At 36.8% G+C, this 14,968-nt stretch overlaps 1 non-coding gene and 1 pseudogene across 1 annotated transcript; both read right to left on the bottom strand.

The window, feature by feature from the left end:
* Positions 1 to 2,040: 2,040 nt before the first annotated feature.
* LOC113358005 lies at positions 2,041 to 3,412 on the bottom strand (annotated as a pseudogene).
* On the bottom strand, positions 3,196 to 3,271 carry LOC113362502. Its single transcript, XR_003365754.1, has one exon. It is a non-coding gene; the product is annotated as a small nucleolar RNA R21 (small nucleolar RNA).
* Positions 3,413 to 14,968: the final 11,556 nt, after the last annotated feature.

The following is a 14,968-nucleotide window of genomic DNA, read 5'->3' on the forward strand; positions in this document are numbered from 1 at the left end:
TAAACTGCAAAATACGCCCAGGTCAGAAGAAGAGGGGAAAATCGTATGTACACATTTCATCATCCACCACGTGTACAGGAAGAGACACGTGGAAAGCATGCAAAGCGAGACATCAAAACTTGATAACAAGCAGTCATAACCTAGGGGAGAATCTCATCAGAAAATATCACCGGTCAGCAGATCTGACGGTCAAGGACTGAGGATCACAGAGGTATGATGGCAAAGAGGAGCACCAGATAATACCCCTCGGGTGTTAGTACATCCTATCCCGAGGAAGATCCAAGATCAACGGCTAAGAGAGAGTTTGACTGACACGGATGTGACCAGACTAAGAGACACTTGTCTGACACAAGTGGACGTTCAATTGCCCGCATTAAATACCAAGAGATATACACGCGTCAATCAGCTTTTGGAATAAGCGAGGATAGCTCTTCGTATTCAAGCTTAGACCGCAGCATATACCGAAGACCTCTGCGTAATGGGCACAAAGCACAAGAAGATAAGGTCGCAACGGCATCTCAGAAGTAGGACCCACGTTTCAACCCTATAAGTACCCCTCTCCACTAAGAGAGAAGGGGTCGACCAATCCACAATCCTTAGAAGAGAACATAAGAGAGAGAAATAGTAAGAGTAAGTAAATCCCCTGCTTCCGCAGACTAATGTATACTCAAAATTCATTCGTCTTTGTAAACATTCAATACATAGTGAAACACCAACCCCCGTGGATGTAGGCCTTAGTGCCGAACCACGTAAATCTCCATCTTATTTATATTTCAGCACTTTTATATTCATCGCATATCCCTTATGATTCGTATTTATGTTCGTATTTGTGGTCTTACTTTTCATACGATCATTTTCCTGATATTATTCGACTAGATAGTGATGAGCCCGAGGGCTTTGAGTCGATGAACCGATAGTATCATCTATTTTATGCATGTGCCATTTAATTCAAGAGTTTTTAGTATGTGAGAACATTGTTTGTGAACACGTATAAGCCCTCGTAATTTATGTGTTCACACTTTCCTTTAATTTATCCTCTTATCATAACTCTAAAGTCCAAATCGTCTGTTTACTGTATTATATAGGTGAATGCATCGGAAACAAATTGGAAGCAGCTTTGGATTTGTTTTGAGATGTTGGCGAAAACTAAAATTTGTAAGTGAAGGTTATGTTTTCTGTCTTGATACTAATTTAAGTGTTTTGGTATGCAGTGGATGGAGAGTTGGCCTCGTATATGTTCTGCTCCAATTGCCGCCTCTTTTTTCTGGGGGCATGAGTGGAAGAACCACGGTGCTTTCTGTTCACCCGCAACTGCTATTTCAGGCGACTTTGCATCAGTCTGTAACCAATTACGTAGTAAAAATTGTATCACTATATTCGCTAATTTCAGAAGATAAAATGCATGTATTTCAGCAATGTTGTTAGCTCTAGCATTCTTTGTTAGAAGCAGTCTCACAGAGATTTCTACCAGACCAGTGGATTTAACAATCATATTTCGGCTTAAAAGATAAGCCCATTAGGTGAATTTCAGGCCCAGAATGATACTGCATACACTACTCTAACACTGACTGCCCTGGTAGTCTCTCTGAAAGCTGAAACCAGAACATCAAAAATCTCAAAGATTTTCATCAAATTTTCATGCTATTCTCTTTAGAAGCATCAGGCATTCCTTTTTCTACACACTCAGCCTTATCAGAAACTTTCAACTGAGAACTCTGATGGTGGAAAGCACTTTCAACTGAGAATTCTGATGGGGGAAAGAATTTGATAATGTAGTGCCCTGAAACTTGTGAAGTATAGAAAAATGAACCCATGAATAATGTGAACAACACACATAAAAACTCCAAGTATAACAGGCAGTCATCTTGCTTTCCTGCAAGAGAGAGGCCAAGAAATCAAGACTAGAAACATAAAGTCAGAAATCCTGCCAGTAAAGCTCACTGAAAATCAAAATATAGTTGCCGAAAAGACTGGGAAATAACCATAAAGGCAAATTGATAGAACTGTTGGTTTATCTAGCAGCTGTCCCACAATGGAAAATATACACCAATATGAAAACCATATCTCATAAGAAAAACATTAGCATGTTGCTGCTTGAAATATTCAAACGCATTGGGGTTACATATACTAAACAAAATTACTCATGAAACAAAACTTAGTACTACAGATTCTAGCCAAGGAAATTACATATAACATGTAAACATCAAAATCTTTCTGCCAATCTGGCACTCACAGCTCTAAGTTTTGAGTAGACCTTTCCAGCAGGAGACCCCATTATGAGGCTACAAAGAGCATCTCTAGCTACTTTGATGTTAGCGAAAGATCCCAGAATGTGAATACGAGTATCAGCTACTACAATCCGGGTTCTTGTAGAGTTTTCAATAGCAAATCTAGTTTTACCCCCTTTACCCGATAATCTACCGATTGCACGAGAAAGGTGCTCACCTCTTAGTGTCTTGACATCCTTGATCTCGAAAGAATCTACATATAGTTCATCCATACGTAAGAGGGCAATAGCATCTATGACCTCAAAACCAAGCATGAAAGCATGGACAAAATCAGCACATTTCTGCAGGTTGCTAACATCAGGTGTATCTGTTCTGGTTTTTAGTTCAACCTTACGGGCTTTGAGGTTCATACGAACATCAATCTTCATCTGCTCATAGATTGGGGTGTAAAGATCCATCCATGCTTTCTTCAGGGGAGAAAAACGATGTGCAGGAACAGCAACCTTGCGAAACTGGATTTTACCTTCAGACATTTCATGAGGCTTCAAAGGCTCAAACTGGGGCTTTGATGGGAAAAATCCAATTGCAGATTTTGGTTCTGAAGGAACCTTCTCAATTTCCATTGAAGTCATAGCTCTGCCAATTTGAATGTCAAAGACTCAGATAAATCAATTAAGGCTATTATGAGCAAAATCCGGATAGCAATAGATACAGAAATTAGGGTATCTTACAATAAGTTTGACACATTGATATATCAAATACACATTGATCTTCAATAACACTAAAACCTAAAATTGGTCAATTCATTATCGGCAACGTACAGCGCTGTAAACACTATCGAGTAAGCGTTTCAGAGACTCTAATTTGTTGTCTTCGTTCTCAAATTCAAAATGATATGTGAAATCTAAACATTATCATTTCTACAAAGACATGGGTTTGCAACGTGAACATCAAATTTAATCAAGAGGACCCCTCTGAATCAACAAATCATCATATATATCAGTCCACTACTTTAATTTTTGAACATGATCATCATTGGGATACAAGAGTAGCATACAGAAAGAGAAGACAGGAGGAAAAACAAACCCTAAATAAGAAATTCCCGAGGTAAGTGCACCCAGCGATGAAGAAGCTCAAGCAGCCAAAGGAGAGCCGACAGAGAGTTGATTTAGGGTTTATGGAGTCTGGGACTTAATTTTTGATCACCCTATAATATACGCCATCATAAGGATTTAGATATTTCCACCGTTATTCATCACACCCCAAACACAACTATAAAATGCATCTCGCTTTTTTTTTTTTTTTGTCAATCAAATTTATTCAAAACCCTAACAGTCCGCGAGTTATAACCTCAAAGGTGTCACTATTCATCCACAAAAAACCCATCAAAACAAAAGTAACACAAAAACCCCAACAAAAGAAAAGTAACTCGCGGTTGATGAAACCAAAATTTGGTTTCATCATAAAATTTGATGAAACCCCAAAGAATTTGATGAAACCAATTTTCAAATTTGGGGTTTTTGTATCAATTCTTAAAAATTTGGGGTTTTTGTATCAATTTTGTTCATGATGGAGTTTTAATGGATCCCAACATTTGAGTGGGGTTTTTGTACCACAAGTTTGGTCACCTTGGGTTTTTATGACTAGTTTTGAAACCCTAATACAAACGAATACATCAATAGTAAATCGCGAAAAGAAAGAGCCATAAACTGCAAAGATATCCGATTTTTCTATAAATGTAATAGGGAAGGATGATGGTATAATCCGGAATCGATTCCGACCATTTAATCTGATTTTCATCTTCTTCAATAAGAGATGCTCCTGTAAGAAAGGAGTAATTCGCCTAAAATCTTTAAACCCAAACGAACCCGGATGCCCTAAATTTTTTGGATTGAATATGGATTCAAAGCAATACCGAGTTCAATAGGCGATGTTCTTGAATCGAGAATAGCAAGTCACGAACCAACGATCAAGGTTTGAATAAATCGCCATCAAAGCGAAGAGAAACTCGCCCAAAATGGCGAAGAAAAATCGCTCTAAATAGCGAAGAAATATGTCAAAAGACATCAAAAACATAAAAAAAAAAAAACTGATTTTTATTCAATCAAAACTTAAAAAGAAGAAGAAATCTTGCTCAGATCTGGTCCAAAAAAGACCAAACCTGAGCAAGATGTAAATGGAGGTTAGTTTTTTGTTCTCCAAAGAGAGAAGATGAAAAGAGAGGAAAGAAAAAGTATTAGGTTACTTCATTAAAAGGCATCTCACTTGATGTATCTTATTTCGAAGTTCACCATTGAGAGATGATGTGACCCCGCTTCATGATAATAAAGTGACCCATCATTTTAACATTATCATACAATAACATCGTCATTCTGTCGTGAAAAGAAGGTGGGACTCGATACATGACCAACAATTCCCAAATTACTAATTATAAAAATATCAATACGACATATGTGGGGAGGAGGTATTGGTTGAAGTTGCATTAGGTGGAAAATGCATTATTATCCCTATGCTGCTTACTTAAAAATGCGTCATTATCCCTATGTTGCTTACCAAGGAATGCATCATCTAGCATGTACCATGTTACAAAAAGGGTGAGAGTCGGTGCATGACACCTAACTTCCAAATATTTATTTATAAAAATGTCAATAAGATATATACAATGAAGGAGTGTTGGTTGAAGGTGCATCAAGGAAAAATGTATTTTTAAGCTACAAAGTTTAGCCGGTAAAACATATTTGACACAAAAACATCATTACGCATGTTGACTACTGATGAGTGTTTCATGATGTGTAAGCATCATTGTTACTGCATTGATGAACAAAGAATGCATCACTTTGATGCATTATGAAGGAAATGTGAACTTCGTATCAAATTTCATGTCCCGAACAAGAGAATGCATGATTGTAAACGAAGTGGCATTAATACTGCACAAGTTTATGGATCTCCTGCGAATGTCCATTGGCCCATATGTATTAGGCTTTGCTTGGCCTTTTTCCTTGCAATAAGAGTTGGCTGTGAGTTGAGAGTTCCGAATTTGATTAACGAGGAAAAGTACCTGGAAGAAAACCACATGACCTAGTTTAATTTTGAACCCTCTCACAATCAAGATGTTATATAAATTGACTATCACACCTTTGTATAGTTGAGACCAATCAATACTCATTCGTTGCTCAGTTCCTTCAATATCACTGCGTCCGCAACCAATCATTCCAATGCACGTGAATCCCAAGATAGATTCCATTATCTTGAGTTGCTTCACTGATGTGAAGACTTCTACACTCAATTTCTTAGATCGTAACCCGAAGCTGCAAAAGGCTAAATCTATTTCAGTAACCACTTACTTATCGATCACCAGACTCAATCTTTAAATCAATGATAAAATATAACGAAGGATCTTACGTTTATATCTATAAAATATTTTGGTTAAAAGATCAAACCCAAGATAATGATTATCGAAATCCTAATTTATCAAGGTCTTCGGAAAAGAAACTGTTGTTTTCTTCCTCAGATCTATTCAATCGACGTTATAAGTCCCTACAAATGTTTCTTGAATTTGGGTCATCACATTTTCCCTAATTCCTTATTGAAAGAAATATGAAAATATATTTGATTCTGAAGTTCGATATCTCAAGAGATCATTGTGCCGATGGTAACAAATGGCACAACGATTCTATTTCAATCTGAGAACGGGATTTGAAGTCGGCCATTGAGTTAAACTACCTGATCCCTAAGACTAAACCACAAAATTTGGAGAATCATCGTTTTTCTTTGACACCGAATTGTTGGGGCTTACACTTCCAAATTGAAAACCAGATCCAGAATAACCCGAATCAATCGGAATATTCGAAAATGACCTACCCAAAATGGTTTTCGACTTAGAGATTTTTAAATGTTCATGCGAAAGTTCATTCAAAACTCTTTATGTATCTTTTTTAATTATTATTCAAGCGAATTTTCTACCAAAAATTTGTTACCATTCAAAAAATGACAAGCAGGTTAAGTCTCAATTGAAACAAAATTACTCGAAATAAAATTAACAAAACTCGAATTCAATTACCAGCTAGAAATCCGATTTTTGAAATCATTAATCAATTCCTCATTTCCATCAAAAATCTGTTACTTTTCCTAACAAAGTAAATTGAGGAAAAATTAACATAGGAATTGTCCCTGAATCCGCTCTAGAATAGGATGTAGAATACTTGGTCATAAGAATAATATTATCTTCCGCCATAATTATCGTCAAACGCATGCTAGGTTTAGATACTTGAGCATGGGTTCGTTACGTTCTTCATTTATTGTTTCTTTACATTCAACCTATACCGTCTTATAAATTTTTTTCTTTCTTTTTATAATCAACGGCTTATAAGAGGCTAAAGATGTACCTCAATAATTTTCATAAGCCGATTGGAGGTCTAGACCATAAATAGGTTTCAGAGTTATCTTTGGCCCAAGCTTCCAGAGAATAAGTAACATTGTTATAAATTCTAGGTTGAAAAGAGAAAATACATGCTACTAGACTACTAGACTAGAACTGAAAAGAGAAATGTCTTTAAAAAATGCATCAGTCCGTTGATTGCCTTCAAATTTTCCTTGAGAAAAATGGTCAATCATTCCTTTTGCATCACTTTCAATTATGATGTGAGTGAGTTGTTGATCCACTATTTTCTTCAAAACTACCCAGATGACCCTGTTTTTTTCCTCTTCTGGAGAGAGATAACTTCAAAAGTAATAATCACAAAAAGATGGTTTTCAAGTAGAATCTCGCATTATGTAGCTTGCACCATTGGCCAAAGAAACATAGTCAAATACACCATTAGTATTGTATTTTAGTCCAACCAGATAAGAAAGGCATCCAATTTGTAACACCATTGACATTAATGACATGGGAAGGGGATATATTGGGACTCCTAAAGACTATCGTAGATGTAGCTCTAGCGATAATGACGATAGGTTTCTCATTCTTTTTTACTAGAGACAATGTTATTTTTATTATCCTAGGTGGACCTCACATTATAACAATTTTTTTTATTCATCAGACATAGATGTAGTATTGGTCGAATTTTTATAGTGGTACATAAAGTTGTCGTTCACTCAGACTTAATGAGATTGTTTTTAAGAATTAATAAACCAAAATAAAAGAAAAATATATATACAATTTTTGTCACAGGATGAAGAGAGACCGGGACTCGGGATTCCACTGTTTTTCATGTTCATAGGGTTCATAAATTAATCCTAGACATTTATAGCTCAAAACAAAAGAAACAATAACTCTATTCTTTGCCAAAGTAGATTTCGTAAAACATCAATTGTAAATTACAAGCATAGTGTATCTAAAGCATCTAAGACTAAGTATACACTATCTAACAAGATAACAATTGATCAATAGAAATCATAAATCATTTAAAATTTGTGCAAAAAGTAAATAAGAAATTTATTAAATTACCCCAAGGATGAAATACAACTTCCTCCGTCGTCCCAGTGATGGGTTCTAGCTCCGCATATTGAAAACACGCTCAAAATTCATTTTTATTGCTCGAAGGGTGTTTACAAAAATGAAAATGGAAATGAAATAATAAAAATCGGCTTTGTAACACTTATATTTGTTACAAACTCAATAGTTACATAGAACGATAAAAGCTAGATGTCGTAGGCACTGTAGCAATTACGACTGTTCTAAACTGCAGCTAAATGTGCGTCTTATGCTCTTCATTTGTTCTTCACCAGCAGCAAACTAACCTCTGCAACTCTGATTTTTCCGGCTCTCTAATGTCCTAAACTGCTCCCAATTCTCTCCATCCCCTCTCATAACCCTCAGCACCCTTTATATACTCTCCAGAATCAAAAATACTCGCCAATAACTCCGAATAATCTTCATTACTCGATAATATTCTTCACTGCCAGTCACGGGATTTCTTCCCTTTTTACAGCTTCTCACGCGTCTGTATCCATCCAACATACTCTTAACAGACTCATACACGTCATAGAATAGGATATACATGCTCTGACCTCGTGCAATCTTTCCAAGAATAAAGAAAATCCCGAGAATAACTCATGGGGATATATGATGCTATGTTTTCTTCCAATCGGTGATACAACCGTACTTTGACGAGTCTAAGAGGATTACCAACCCTGTTTGCGGTTAACAGGCCCATACCAAGCTAAAACTTCGATTGAATTTCACCAGAAACTTTCCAAACCAAATCCAAAATATTTTTCCCTGAACACGCAACTCTGTTTCCTTCTCGCCGATTATCTGGTCCAACTGGATTGATTTTGAATATCACACCATGTTTGTTAAGCCCATATGAACAAATCCAATCAAATTCAGTCGTTTAGTCTCACTGAAACGAGCTCAATTCGCAACCCTAATTTCGGCAGCTGAAGGTTGGTTTTTCCCGCCGGTTTTCATAATTCAAATGAAGAATAAAGGGTATCCCCCTAACCAAACTGGGGGTGCGACTAACAGGTGATGCTCTGGGGTGTAAATAGTGAAGAAGATATCCCTTAGTAATAAAGGTGCCCCTTAATAACCAGTGCGAGTCTGAATAACATGTGTCCTCCGGGTGCTTTAGACAACTTTTTGAGCCGATTTTTCCACCAAAGTTTATTTTCCAAAAATACCTACAAACACATAAAACACCATAATAAGTACGAAATCGAGTACCAATAATACAGAAAATTGAGGACAACTTAGACACAAAAATGTGTTTATCAAATACCCCCAAACTTATTATTTGCTAGTCCTCGAGCAAAACTAATAAATAAAACCGAGTTAATCTCGGGAGGGTTTACCAGAGGTGTACCCACAAAACCTTTACTCCAGACCCTAACTATCTACGCAGAACCTTGGACGGCACTAAAGAATCTCCTTGGTTGGCATACTCTCATTGACTACAGGAGGAAGTACCCTGATGCGAAATTCCAATTTTTGTACACGAGTTTGCACTCAAGCATACTAAAATTCATATAAAGTGACAGAGCTCTACTCATATAGTTTCTGGACATCATAAACCGGAGCCAACCAATCACATGGATAGATTAAGAAGATGGATGTAGAGAAAAAACGTAGATGATGTTGACTAAGGTGAACCTATCCTAATGGACTGAGATACTGGTCTGGACTAATATCAACATACTGGCATATACAAGGGAACCAGTGGTCGATAATCCTAACTCTAGGTCAACTCAGCTGGCATATACAAGGGTACCAGTGGTCGACTTTATTGTATTTATTCCGGTTGGTCTGGTGGTCTGGTCTTTTTTTTTTTTTTTTTTAATCTCAGTCACCCTATTTCACCCTATCAATGGTAAAAATAAAAATAAAAAAGTGATCAGGATTCTTTCGATGTTTCCATCACGAGGATATGGCGAAACTACCATGTTTTCTTTTCTAACACCTGAGGTCTGTGCTTTTATAAATAGAATCTTCTAGATGTTTCCATATAATCAGATTGGTTCCTCAACTCCTACAACCGAGATGTTCCCATCCACTTAGATTATTTAGTGCCAACCTTAATAAGCATAAATTTCTAGTCTATGGAGTTTATTTATTGCAACTAAGAAGTTTCTCCCATACCCACAAACTTAAATCTAACATTGTCCTCAATGTTCTAAAGATGAAATTAAAAGCATGAACATGGAGAAATTGTTACCAATTGAAGTAAAAGAGATAAGGAAAGATATTACCGTGTCGCATGAATATTGGGTTACCTCCCAAGAAGTGCTAAGTTTAAAGTCTTCAGCCAGACTAAGCAAGGATTAGTCACCACGAAGAATCATATAGCAACAGCCGGAATAATTGCGGGTCATCTGAATCAAAAAGTGTTACCTAAAAGAAGAGATAATCACAACAGACCATGAAGATACCTAACATACCATTATTTAACTTTAAGACAACAATATCTAGTTGTGGTTCAAGTTCAGGTTCTATAAATGGGTCTAGATAAAAGGTTTTCATCGGGTGGACTTCCTCAAAGGCAGGATCCTGAAGGTCAGGTTGTAGAGTCTGGAAATACTCAACTAAGAATTTAGAAGCACATAAAAGTAACCTGAACAACCGGGGATCCTCTAAGTCAATCAAATTTGACTTACACAGCTGACCATAATGAACGTGGTGGTCTTCCTTAAGCAAATGTGTCGACCCTAATCTCCTAAAGTAATAAGGTTTAGTCTCAAAACTCAATATCTGACACATCTGTAACTCATATGTTCCCACATTTGGTTGAAAAATATTTGGTGGGAAAACAAAGTCAATCTTGGTATCATAGCCTGGGTTAACCACATCACTAGGATGGGTTTCTAATAACTGAACTTCCTTATGGACATCACTAGGTTCTGGAGAGCTAGTATGAAGGTAATCTGGCACAATGGTTGAGGCACATATATCAAGTCCCAAGTAAGGGATCTCTACAAGAGTCAAAGGTGAAGCAAATGGAGAATGATAATCACCCCCAAACTTAGAGTGTTCAGTGTCTCTAGATAGACTGGACACAATTTCTCTAATTTCTAGGTCATCAGATTCCTGAAAATGGTCAATTAATTCTTCTAAGTTATAATCGGGAGGTACATCCTCACTCATATTTGAACTCTCTACGAGCCTGTATTTTTTGTCTAAGACTAATGTTTCTAAATCGCTAGACTCTAAAACACTATTCTCAAAAGAAACTCGTTCCTCAAAACTATCATCGGCTTCGTAATCATAAGGGACTACTACATCGTCTAAAACGGTGGTATCTCTAGTCAAATCCTTGTCCTTTTGAATAGGTGAATAATTATTAAAATTATTTGGATTTGAACTAGAAATAATATTATCATTGTACAACTCAATTGGAGTAACAAATTCCTGATCACTATGCCTATATGTGTCTGATTCTTCATCAACACTGTCCTCATCATAATCATTATAATAACATGAAAACGGTCGAACCTCATCTAAAAAAGTAGTGTTACCAATTCTAACCTCGTTATCTTGATTATGCAAATAACTATCCTCATTTTCAAAGGTACTATTGGAAACACTATATTGGAAATTAAGATTATTTCGAGCAGTTCTGTTCTGGGCCTCTAACAAAAGTTTTTGATTTGACTCACATGACTTCCTGATTGAATCTAGGAAAGAAATTTCACTCGTTGCATTGCTTTCGTCCATAACTAAGTTATTCATTTCTGCTAACATACGTGTCGACTCACCTAACTTACGAGTTGACTCTAGTAGAGAGGAATTTTGCTCATATGACCGGTTGGCGTGTGGATAGTAATTGGGCTCACCATGGTATGGACCATAACCTTCAAAAGATTGGCGTTCCCAACCACTATCCAAACTATGGTCAAAGTAATGTCCATTTTGAAAATCAGGCTTATATTCGTTATATGGGCTATTGTAATACCAGTTCGACATCCTAACTGCAAGGGAATTCTGAACAAACACAAAGAAGGCTGACTCGACCACAACAAGCCTATTTTATCTAGCAAACAAAAATCATGATGGCTCCACTTAGATTGTTTCTAGACCAGCTTTTAATCCTTCGAAAGGGAATTCGTTACAATTTAAGCAAACACCTCTGGAATCAATCCGAGTCAAAGTAAGTTGAATAGAGGCGAGGGAAGCTCGGTGGAGCTTTGATACCCAAGGCCTCACCGGTATTACAAGGAGGCGCAGTCACGCATTCAACTCACAGAAACCATCATGAACTTCGAAGTATGCTTAAAAGAGTAACCAATTTTTTTTGTAATGACTTTCCTATTAAGCTCGTTACCCTATCGGTCTCGTTCTAGTCAGTATTTTAAGCTTAGGTTCGCGTAGGTTACGTGTTCCTAAGGCGGGCAAGAAGGAAACAGTGATGAAATCCCAGTCCTTAGCTTGATTTGGCCAGGCCTTGCCCTTTACTAGAAAATTAAATCCGATTTCAGGTCCTCAACATATATGCATACAAAATCATCCAGTAAACCCGCTGACAGGGGATTTGCGGGTGTTTAGAATTCTTACCTCCCGTTCCAGACGGGGGATGAACCGTTGAAGTCGACTCGGGACACGACTCCTATGTCATGTACGAACCCGAGGGGCCGAGGCGATATCGTAATCGTCGTCCTTCTTTGCAAACATTTTATTTAAAACTACCTTTCCCTAGGGTTTTTTAAAAATAGAATAAAGTCCAATGTCCAAAAATAAAGTCCAAAAAGTGTCCAAAAATAAAAAGAAAAATTACAACAAATAAAATCCTAATTACAGTTTCTAAAAGAATAAAAATAAATAACACTATATACAAAATTTTATTCTTCACTCCGTTCGGATCTCTCTTTTCTTTCCTATTTTGGCTTTGCTTTTCTTTTTAGCATTTTCTCTTTTTCTTTCGCTCCGCTCCAAATCTGAAAGCAAACAGAAATGCCAAAACGCGTAAAAAACAACCAAAAATAAATAAATAAATAAAACCTAAAAACAAATCTATACAAAAGTCCGCGTCGGCGGCGCCAAAAAAATTGGTCGAATTTTTATAGTGGTACATAGAGTTGTCGTTCACTCGGACTTAATGAGATTTTTTTTAAGAATTAATAAACCAAAATAAAAGAAAAATATATATACAAATTTTGTCACAAGATGAAGAGAGACCGGGACTCGGGATTCCACTGCTTTTCTTGTTCATGGGGTTCATAAATTAATCCTAGATATTTATATCTCAAAACAAAAGAAACAATAACTCTATTCTTTGCCAAAGTAGATTTCGTAAAACATCAATTGTAAATTACTAGCATAGTGTATCTAAAGCATCTAAGACTAAGCATACACTATCTAACAAGATAATAATTGATTAATAGAAATCATAAATCATTTAAAATTTGTGCAAAACTTAAATAAGGAATTTATTAAATTACCCCAAGGATGAAATACAGCTTCCTCCGTCGTCCCAGTGATGGGTTCTAGCTCCGCATATTGAAAACACGCTCAAAATTCATTTTTATTGCTCGAAAGGTGTTTACAAAGATGAAAATGGAGATGAAATAATAAAAACCGGGTTTGTAACACTTATATTTGTTACAAACTCAATAGTTACAGAGAACGATAAAAGCTAGATGTCGTAGGAACTGTAGCAATTACGACTGTTCTAAACTGCAGCTAAATGTGCGTCTTATGTTCTTCGTTTGTTCTTCACCAGCAGCAAACTAACCTCTGCAACTCTGATTTTTCCGGCTCTCTAATGTCCTAAACTGCTCCCAATTCTCTCCATCCCCTCTCATAACCCTCAGCACCCTTTATATACTCTCCAGAATCAAAAATACTCGCCAATAACTCCGAATAATCTTCATTACTCGATAATATTCTTCACTGCCAGTCACGGGATTTCTTCCCTTTTTACAGCTTCTCACGCGTCTGTATCCATCCAACATACTCTTAACAGACTCACACACGTCATAGAATAGGATATACATGCTCTGACCTCGTGCAATCTTTCCAGGAATAAAGAAAATCCCGAGAATAACTCATGGGGATATATGATGCTCTGTTTTCTTCCAATCGGTGATACTACCGTACTTTGACGAGTCTAAGAGGATTAGCAGCCCTGTTTGTGGTTAACAGGCCCAAACCAAGCTAAAACTTCGATTGAATTTCACCAGAAACTTTCCAAACCAAATCCAGAATATTTTCCCGTGAACACGCAACTCTGTTTCCTTCTCGCCGATTATCTGGTCCAACTGGATTGATTTTGAATATCACACCACGTTTGTTAAGCCCATATGAACAAATCCAATCAAATTCAGCCGTTTAGTCTCACTGAAACGAGCTCAAATCGCAACCCTAATTTCGGCAGCTGAAGGTTGGGTTTTCCCGCCGGTTTTCATAATTCAGATGAAGAAGAAAGGGTATCCCCCTAACCAAACTGGGGGTGCGACTAACAGGTGATGCGCTGGGGTGTAAATAGTGAAGAAGGTGTCCCTTAGTAATAAAGGTGCCCCTTAACCAACAGTACGAGTCTGAATAACATGTGTCCTCCGGGTGCTTCAGACAACTTTTTAAGCCGATTTTTCCATCAAAGTTTATTTTCCAAAAATACCTACAAACACATAAAACACCATAATAAGTACGAAATCGAGTACCAATAATACAGAAAATTGAGGACAACTTAGACATAAAAATGTGTTTATCAAGTATCATTAACAAGCCAATCAAGCAGGGATGAGTTATGAAAATTATGAAAATTCAAGCAAAGATAAGAAGAGAGCCAAACAGAAGCAACAAAGGGACATAAAACCAAAGCAAAGATTATTTCTTTTATTTTAGTCACTTTATCAAACTTTTGTTCAAACTTAGCTTCAACATCACCTAACTAGTTAAGGGAAGCATCATCAATGCACTAATGTTTCGTTATTAGACGATAATCATCTAGGGAAAATAACAGTTTCAATTGGCATTCTAGTTTGAAAAATATTTCTGGTTCGTAAAGCATTTCTAACAGCTTTCCAGATTAAAATTTAGATCCAGTGTGGGACTTTGAGATTCCATATGCACTTCCAATGAGTGTTGCTTGGGAAGATTAATACATTTGAGACCTAAGTAGGCAGATTTAGAGGAAAATCTACCCTTCTTTGAAAGCTCCCAAGTCCTTCTGCTAGGAGTGCATAGCTTCCTTTAAGGGTATAATAACAATCTTTTACATAGAAGCGTTGTCATAGTTGGGGTTTAACCTGGAAAATATTCTAGGATCTAGTGACAGGATCAATGAAATAAGACACTTCCAGGCTAA

This window comes from Papaver somniferum, chromosome 3, assembly GCF_003573695.1.
Source record: "Papaver somniferum cultivar HN1 chromosome 3, ASM357369v1, whole genome shotgun sequence".
In the NCBI taxonomy this organism is placed as follows: Eukaryota; Viridiplantae; Streptophyta; class Magnoliopsida; order Ranunculales; family Papaveraceae; genus Papaver; species Papaver somniferum.